Source organism: Balaenoptera acutorostrata, chromosome 8 (assembly GCF_949987535.1).
Source record: "Balaenoptera acutorostrata chromosome 8, mBalAcu1.1, whole genome shotgun sequence".
NCBI classification, from domain to species: Eukaryota; Metazoa; Chordata; class Mammalia; order Artiodactyla; family Balaenopteridae; genus Balaenoptera; species Balaenoptera acutorostrata.
Window position 1 is genome coordinate 5,804,634 of NC_080071.1, and position 10,507 is coordinate 5,815,140.

The following is a 10,507-nucleotide window of genomic DNA, read 5'->3' on the forward strand; positions in this document are numbered from 1 at the left end:
GGGTACACTTTAAGAAAAAAGAGCAACCATGAGCAACATGGAATGAGCACCTGGAATTGGCAGAAACAAAAACACCCAAACTAGTGAGAAAAAAGATGATAAGGAACAAAGAGATGTTATTACCTTGTCAAGGTGCTGACTGAGGAGAGAAACTGTATATGTTTTGATTAATGTAATTAGGTTCCCCATCCCCCATAATGAAATCACTGGGCACATCACCTTTAGAAAAGTTCAACTCCTGATGCTGCTCATTCTTCTGTAAAATAGAGATGTATCTAGAACCCAATATCACATGTTTAGCTACCAGACATGCTAGAAGAATCTGGCTTCCACATGATCACAATTAAAATGAAAGACTGTATACCAATTATTCTTCAGTGTGAATGCCAATTTCCCTATTTAGAAGGGAAACAGTACAAAAGTTTTCATATCTTCCCTAACTTCTCTATTGAGAACAGCAGTAGCAACTGAAATTAACATGTCTATCCTGCCTTGATTCAGCCCTCACCATCCCTCATCTGGACTGTTGTAAGAGCCTGCTAACAAGATTCTCTGCCTTCTTGTGATCTAGACACTACTCTTGTGCTGTGTAGTCCTTCTGAAACAGAAATCTGACCATGTCACTCTGATGAATAAAATCGTTCACTGCACAAAGTAAAACTCCTGAGCACAACATCCAAAGCCTTTCACAATCTGTTCATTTAGCTCCTACCTAGTACATTTGTACACTCTTGTTTTCATCTCCTCCATTTGCTTTGTGTTCTAGAAAAGCCAAAGTTCTTATCCATTGCCAGGTGTCATGCCATTTCCACCACACTGAAAGAGCAATTACTCCTCATCCCAGCTCCTGGCAGGACTTCCCATTCTTCAATTGTCCATCTGGGGAACACCAGCTTCTTGTGGTCAAGGACTTAGTTTAAATGTTAAAGACTCTCCTCTGCAGAGTCTTTGCTCACCTGTCCTAGCAAACTTTGGTGCATCCTCCTTAGGTTACAATACCCTCATCTCAAATTTTATACTAGCAAGTATCAGTTCCTATAATTAGTTACATGACTGATTTAAATTAAATGTTAGTACCTGGAGGACAGAATAGTTCTTTTTACTGTATTTTATATGAATAGAGCCTAGCATATGGTAGGTTTATAAGAACTTTGCTGACTGGGTAAATAAATGAATAAGACAACATTTATGAAAACTCTGGTGACATCTTTTTCACATATTATGAAGCTGATTCAGACTTCAGAAAATTTTACAACTTTAATTCTTTATGTAAATTTCAGCAACAGAATTTTTTTCTTCTGAAACAAAACTAAACAACTCTACTACCCTGCAAATTATTTTAGTTATAGTTATAATTCTGTCTAGAATTAAATGACCACAGTTGTTTACTCATCAAGAAATAGTTGAGAACCAGCCTTAAAAACTTTTTCAGTGGGCTTCCCTGGTGGAGCAGTGGTTGAGAATCTGCCTGCTAATGCAGGGGACACGGGTTCGAGCCCTGGTCTGGGAAGATCCCACATGCCGCGGAGCAACTAGGCCCGTGAGCCACAACTACTGAGCCTGTGCGTCTGGAGCCTGTGCTCTGCAACAAGAGAGGCCGCGATGGTGAGAGGCCCGCGCACCGCGATGAAGAGTGGCCCCCGCTCGTTGCAACTGGAGAAAGCCCTAGCACAGAAACGAAGACCCAACATAGCAATCAATCAATCAATCAATCAATCTTTAAAAAAAAAAAAAAAACTTTTTCAGTTAGCTAAAATTTGTTCACAGATTAAAGTTTCTACCCTTCACAGGTAGAGAACAGTTCTTCAGTACTTAGTTTTCACTTAGAATCCATTTGCTCTAAACACATACTTCTATCCCTCTGTCCAGTGATTATTAAGCTGCTGATATTTAAATTTGGTGAGGGACAGCAATGTTAAAATTAATACTAACTTTGCTGTCTAGGAAATGATAGCTTAGACTATTAGTATCTTTTCCATTTCATAATTAAACAGAAACAATAGTGGCTCTACCTTTCATCTCCTCTCCTCACAATAGGTCCTATAATCCTTCAAACGTACCCTTGTATAAAAAGATACTGAAGACCCACATTGTCATGACCTTTCCAGTTTTCAAGTCCTCAAATTTTAAAAGTCCCTTCTTCAGTGTGTGTGTGTGTAAAAAAATAATAATAATAAATTACAAAAATAAAATAAAATAAAATAAAAGTCCCTTCTTAAAACGAAGCAGCTATAAACCAATGCAAAGCACTGATACTTTGATTTCTCCACTTGAAAATGCATATAAATAGTATTTTTTTTTTTTTTTTTACTATTTATAAAATGTGCTTCAGACAGCCCTAAGATTTACTTCATTCTTAATCCTTATCCCTCTCCTGGAGTGAGACTCAGAAAGGGTAGATTTTGCCTAAGATGTCTGTTGCAAATATTACCTGCTATTTTTTGTAATGTCATTTCAATAGGAATTTTTCCCTTTTTTATTGCCTGTATTTTTTTCTATTTTTAACACTAGCTAGAAAACTCTTACAATAATCAAGTTTTAGTGCTTATATTGTGTACCCCTTTACATATTATCTGATTGATACAGGAAAAAAAGGAATTATCTCCTCCTCTCCTAGGTTACATTATGCTTCTATTAATTCATCCTAAGACTGAAATAGCCTTTTACTGGCAACCATAATTCTTATTGGCTCATACTTAATTTGCAGTAAAATAAGACAGTTTTCAAAATGAATAATAATTGTTTTGAAATATAGAGACTTTGATTAATCAAGGAAAGCATGCATTCTCTTCAGTGTGCTCTGAGAGTATAACAAAGTAAGTGTTTCCTTTTTAAAATGCATTTCTTCAGCCACTGATTTATTCATTAGCCACTTTGGGGGCATCTATTCCATGTGTCTTGCAGAAGAATTTCTTTACAAAGTGGTTAGACAGCTAAGTCAGATAACTGAATAAAAACATTTAATTATCCAAGGGAAAGCTTTTATTTTGTTGTGTATTATCTAGATCATTCTCTATAAGCAAATAGAATTCTAGGTAATTTTTAATATTCTGAATAAGAATAGAGTTGCTTGTGTTTAACATGGTACACTCCATGTAAATTATTTCTCACAGTCTTTACATTATAGAGAAAGCTAATAAAGAAGTTATGGTTAAGAGGAGAGGCAAAAGAGCAGTTCAGGGATGATAGGTTATTGAAAAAGGAATCCAGTAGCATTAGAGATACACATTAAAGATAATCTTACCAGACAAGAAGGCAAGGATTGCTTTCCTTCTTTTCTTCCTTCCTTCCTTCCTTCCTTTCCTTCCTTCCTTCCTTCTTTAGAAGATAACAAACCTTCTGTTCAACTGTAAAAACATAAAAATCCACAAATAAGACTGTTTAAGTCTTCCTTTCTGATTCCCACCTTCCACCTTTCTCTTATTCTAATATTTATTAACCTGACCTAGTCTATCTGTTCCATCACTATTTATTCACCACAAACTTAACCTGGTTCTGCAGCAATGGCAAAAGTATGACCATATATCTATGAGCAGGAAGTATTGTAGAATAAATAAAAAGATTTTGAGAGAGTTCTGAATTATTTGATTTATTAGCTCTACAATTTTACACATGTGGCTTTACCACACACACAAAAAACCCATATATATATATACATTTCTTCATCTATAAAATTGAGGGATAACACCAACTTATCAAGTTATTGTGAAGTTTAAATAAGTGCATAATATATAGTAGCTGTTTTAATTATTACTATTATTATCATTCTTAATATCCAGTGTAGGGAGGGCATTTATTTCGTTGTCTCCTTGGCCTTTTATGATGCCTATCTCGTCAATAAGCTTCACTATGTGCACATCTATTGATGTGTTGTCTCCCTTGCTCCCATACTTCTCAGGCTAGCATGGCTCTTCTCAGATCTGCCATTCCTGTCATTTTCATCAACAACTTTTCTCCGGGAAGTGCCATGTTATTACGTGTCCATGGCCACATGGTCACACTTAGTTTAACAACAGTAATCAGAATTATGTTTAGCAACTCATCTTAAACCATTGCAAATTACTTTGAATCTTTCAGCTTTTTTCTTTTTTGGTTTGGGTTTGTGAATCTAGAAGAGTACCATACCTAGTGTGCCCAATAAGCATTTTATATTTGTTAAATATTTGTTAAATAAATGATTGAACATATTTATTAAGTATAGCTTAAAAGAATAAGAAATAAGTCTTAGGATCAGGCAGTTGGCTGTGCCTTGTTACCTTTTATTCTTCTATACATTTTGCAAATCTGTAGTAGACTTCTTTAGCTAAAACAATTTTCTCCTTTATCACAGAAATGAGTGAATCACATATTACACTAAAATACAATACTTAGAATTTTATTTGTACTATATAAACTACACTGTAAACAATAAAGAGCTCAGCTTTTTTCAAATTATAAATATTTGACTTACTTTCACATATTAGGCAAGAATGATACAAATTGTATGGACAAGAGATTGAAGACACAAGGAAATACTGGGATAAAGATGAATTTCTAAATTTTTGTCTTACAGTCTGTTTTACTCAAAATGTTGCCTTTTGTGTACTTCATTTACAAAAATAAGAAAGGGACCGAGGTCCATGAGGAATCTGAATAAGGTTGAGGTTTGACAGTCTTTTGATTATGACTGATTGGTGACTTTATTGTATGCAATTTGATCACTGTTTTCCAGTTCCCACAATCTGCATGGCCAGCTGTCCAAGGAATGCTGCTGAAGTAGGCTGTCTCTGTTCTCTCTCCCATCTGCTGTTTTTATTTTTACTCACTAATTATGAAATTAGGTCTAGGAAAATGAAAAAAAAATTTAATATGCTACAGCTACAGTAAGTTTTTCATCATTATATGAAAGAGTGTTGGTCATATGGTATAAGAGCACTGGGCAAGATTTCATATGACCATGGTTCTTATTCCTGTTTTATCACCAGTTAGCTGAGTAGCACTGGTCAAGTAACACGTAATTCCCCTACTCTGTGATTACATTACTTAAAAGGGCTAGCTTGGTGCAGATTATGGATAAAGCAAAATATTAATACCAGATTTTAAGAAATTACTCTCATACAGGTCTTATGTTACAAAAACATGTTTTTTAAAAAAGAATCTGCCTAAATTTGGTACAGGCATAAAGACAGACATATAAGCCAATGGAACAGAATAGACAGCCTAGAAATAAATCCACACATATACGGTCAACTGATCATTGACAAAGGAGCCAAGAACATACAATGGGATAAAGATTGTCTCTTCAACAAATGGTCTTGAGAAAACTGGATATCCAAATGCAAAAGAATGAAATTGGACCCATATTATACATGATACCAAAAAAAAAAAAAAATCAACTCAAAATGAATAAAAACATAAACATAAGAACTGAAATTGTAAAACTCCTAGAAGAAAACTAGGGAAAATCTTCATAACATGGGTCTTGGTAGTGATTTCTTGGATATGACATCAAAAGTACAGGGAACAAAAGCAAAAATAAACAAGTGAAACTACATCAAACTAAAAAACTCTGCATAGCAAAAGAAACAATCCACAGTATGAAAATGCAACCTAGAGAGTAGGAGAAAATATCTGCAACTCATATATCTAATAAAGTTTTAATATCCAAAATATATAAAGTAATCCTAAACTCAGTAGAAAAAAGCAAAAGAAAACAAAACAAAACAAAAAACCCCCAAAACCAACTAGATGAACAAATAAGAACAACAAATAACCTTTAAAAAATGAGCAAAGGGCTTGAATAGATTTTTCTTCAAAGAAGACATACAAATGGCCAACAGGCATATGAAAAGATGCTCAACATCATTAATCATCAAGGAAATGCAAATTAAAATCACCATGAGATATCACCTCACATCTGTTAGGATAACTATTCTCAAAAAAAATTAAAACAAAACAAAAGAAGTGTTGGTTAGCATAGAGAAAAATTGGAACCCTTGTACACTGCTGGTGGAAATGTAAAATTTTGCAGCTGCTGTAGAAAATAATGTGAAGGTTCCTCAAAAAATTAAAAATAGAACTATCAGATGATCCAGCAATCCCTCTTCTGGGGATATATCCAAAGAAAATGAAAACAGAGTATCGAAAAGCTATCTGCATTCTCAAGTTCATTGCAGCATTCTTCACAATAGCCAAGGTGTGGAAAAAATCTAAATGTCCATCAACAGATGAATAGATAAAGAAAATGTGGTACATACATATGATTGAATATTATTTAGTCTTAAAAAAGAAGGAAATACTGACATACCTGACACCATGAATGAACCTTGAGGACATTATGCTAAGTCAAATAAGCCAGTCACAGAAGAACAAATATTGTATGGTTCTACTTATATGAGGTATTTTAAATAATCAAACTCATAGAAACAGAGAGTAGAATGGTGGTTGCCAGGGGCTGGAGGGGAGGGGAATGGGAAGATGCTATTCAATGGGTATAAAATTTCTGATATGCAAGATGAATAAGTTCTAGAAATTTGCTGTATAACACTGTGCCTATAGTTAACAATACTGTACTGTACACTTAAAAAGTTGTTAAATAAATAAACACTAGGGATGTAATGTACAATAGGATGTCTATAATTACCACTGTTCTATGATGTATATGAAAGTTGTTAAAAGAATCAATCTTAAGTGTTCTCATTACAAGGAGAATTTTTATTTTCCTTTTTTCCCCCACTTTTATTTATCGTATCTATATAAGATAATGGTTGTTAACTAAACTTACAGTGGTAATCATTTCACAAGAAATGTAAGTCAAATCTTTATGCTGTACACCTGAAACTCATACAGTGATATATGTCAATTACATCTCAATGAAAATGAAAAAAAAAGAAAAAATATAAAAACATTCTTAAGAAGTAAATCTTGGGACTTCTCTGGTGGCACAGTGGTTAGGAATCTGCCTGCCAATGCGGGGAACACAGGTTTGATCTCTGGTCCAGAAAGATCCCACATGCCGCAGAGCAACTAAGCCCATGCACCACAACTACTGAGACTGTGCTCTACAGCCTGCAAGCCACAACTCCTGAGCCCACGTGCTGCAACTACTGAAGCCCCCGCACCTAGAGCCCGTGCTCCAAAACAAGAGAAGCCACCACAATGAGAAGCCCACGCACCGCAACGAGGAGTAGTCCCCACTCTCCGCAACTAGAGAAAGCCCGTGCTTAGCAACCCAACGCAGCCAAAATAATAATAATAATAATAATAATAAATTTTTAAAAAAGAGGTAAATCTCAAGTTGTATCCTTACCACAACTACTTAAAATAAGAAAATGAAGAGTAAACCTAATGACACTAGAAAGTGCTCAGGTTCAAAATGAAAATTCTGCCTATACAAACAACTAGATTGGGTAAGGTCATGTTAATTAATTAATTTCATAAAAAATTTTTAAAGTGCTATCTCATATGCTAACAATTTACCACCACGCCTTCTCTAAGTTATTTTGAAGTCACAAAAGAAGTAAAAAACAGACTAGAGCTTATCAGAATTACACATTTTCTTGTCCTAATTAACATCCCTCCCAAATACAACAGACGATAGAAAACATGGTTTACTCAGCCACTTGCCAATAGATTAATTAGGACATGGTGTTCACAGAACAAATAGAGCAGTGACTGTCAGGGGACCAGATAGTGAAGGGCTTTGGGTGCACTAGTGACAAATCAGAATTTATCTTGAAGATAGTCTGGAATCATTAACGAGCTTTTAAAGTAGGGGGATAACAGAACTAGATTACATTTCAGAACCACTGTTTCACTTGAAAAAACTAGAAATTATGTTGCAGAAAAGACAACAATAAAATTGGAAAATTAGATAGCAAGAAGTTCTTATTAACCCTTGCCTTGTAAATCCAGGCAAGATATGATGATGTTCTGAACTGAGACACTGAGACACTGGGATATGCAGAAAAATAAGGAAAAAAGAGAGAGTCATAGGAAGCACAATGAACAAAACCTGATGATTTGTTTATCATTCTTAGGTTCGATTTCAGAATATTCCCTGTTCTCTCATTCTTCCTTTGAACTTTAGTTATTGATGTACACTTAAAATCACCTTGATAATTATTATTATTATCATGTAAATTATTCCAAAATATAAATATTTTAAATTGATGCTTATTCTGTCGAAAAACTGAATTATCACTGAGACAAAGAAATTTTGCACTAAGGTGCTATTACAGGAAATGTGTTCTTCACAAAGTAAAGACATGATGGACTTCCCTGGTGCCCCCAGGGAAGAGCAGCCCCCGCTCGCCGCAACTAGAGAAAAGCCCGAGCACAGCAACGAAGACCCAATATGCAGCCATAAATGAATAAATAAATTGAAAAAAGAAAAAGTAAAAACATGATATTAAACATTAGCATGCAAAAATGAAGAAGAAAATGACTGACTGAAAAAATTGTGATGAGTAGTTCTGGCAAAATTTAATCAAAGCAAAACCAAAAGAGAGTTCTATGGTTATACTATGGTGATACTGAGTGGGAGTTTTTAAAGCTGTAAATGTTGAATTCATATTTAGTATGTGACTAGGAACCATTGAAGGTCCTTGAAATATGTTGAAAGTGATGATTTTGGAAGAACATTCAGTATTTGCAAATAGGGTTTGCTGAGTAACTGAGAGTTGACTATATATTAAAGACTTACCCAGTTTTACCATAAATTTTATTAGAAGATATAAGCTGTATATAAGAAATTTAAATTGAATTTATTTTCCAAAATGGAATTGTTTAAAATATTGCCTAGTGAATTAATCTCTGACTATCATTATCATAATAATATTTATGTTTTCAGGGCTAGGGAATGTAAATAGCTATGCTTCCTGCCTTTTGGAATCACTGGGCCTAAAATGGATGACAAAAACAATAAACATAACCAGAAAAGCAGCCAAATGAATCTCCACTATACAGAAATCCTGAGAGGCAATGCCTTGAAAGAAGATGTTGAAAGAAAATAAATTCAATAAGGAAGGGCTTATAATTTTATATGTGACCCTATGCCAGAAATTAAATACATATAAGCAGAAATGAGACAAGAATTGGAAATGTTCTTTGGGTATTCCTTTCAACATTCCCAGTGTCTATAATGATATTCGCTGTAGAGCACTTTCATATCTATCATCCCTCTTTTTAAATCCTTCAAGTGTATTAAAGTTATTTACATATTATACATATTTACAATCCAACTCCCATGAGCCAATCCAACAAAGTTTCTACAGATATTGGATATCAATTACTTAAACCTAAAAAGTGGATGACAAAAGTTTGTTTCTCTTTACTTTTTTTATCCTCCCATTCTGTTTTACTAGTTATTTAATTAATTTATTTCTGGAAAGTTTGTCTCTAGGCATTTTATTGCATGTATATGCTACTCAGAGTGTTTATTCTCAAATTCTAATTAGCATATCCTTCTTTTGCCCCCTAAATATTTTCTTTGTAATGTAGTTTATTCTTCTATTCTGTTAAAGTAAATAGGCCCAAAGTCATATACTCTACCATGTTCAGAGGTTGAATTGTTTTATCCCCTCTCCCACACAGTCCCTGCAATCTTTTTCTCAAGCTCATACATTTTCTTTAAACCCAAACTTTAGGAAGGGTTTAAGAAGCCATATACCATCTGCTGGTCTTAGTTTGATTTCCTTCCTCCTCTTAGATAGGTTTTAAAGTTCAACTTCTTCACAACATTCTTTTCTAACTGCCATCAATATACAAATTGTGTCCACTTCCTCCCTCCTTTTATCTTCTGCTTTCTCAAGACCTCTCTCAAATGTTGTGCTTCTTTGCATTCTAAACTTTCCCTTTGGTGGAATACTTTCTTCACCATAGAATTAACAAGAGAAGAAAGAATTATGAACTTACCCTTTAGCCATTGTCATCTTCTTTTTAAATGTTGAAACATGAAAGTTAATCAACTGCGACAGAAGCTTGTATTAAATCTGCCTAACGCTGTACCTGCAGTGTCAGGCACATAACCCTGTACCTGCAGTGTCAAGCATGTTAGCTAAAGCTTGCTTGAGTTTGCCTTGCCGTTCTAGAAGGAAGAGTCTGCAGGACTCTGCATGGGGTGATACTCAACACCCACCACTAATATTCAAGACAATTAATACTTCTCTGTGCCTGAACTAGTGGTAATACTCTACTTTAAAAAGCTCAGCATGCTTTTCTTTTCTTTTCAAAATTTACCTGGTTTCCCTTTCCTATCAACATGCATAAGGAGTATGTTTACTGCTCTATCTTGAACTTCAATAAATCATATGACGTTTGGGTATCAAATTTCTGACTTTGCATTTTCTTCTGTTGACTCTCACTCAAACTTCTCTGGCATGACTGTTTATATATGTTAAATATTATCCCCTTTCTTTTTCTCAATTAGAGAAATGTCAGCACAAAGTTATATCATGAATATAACCTGCTTATTACTTTCTCTTTTTCATCTTTGCACTATACTACTTTCAAATGTGGAATCCATTTC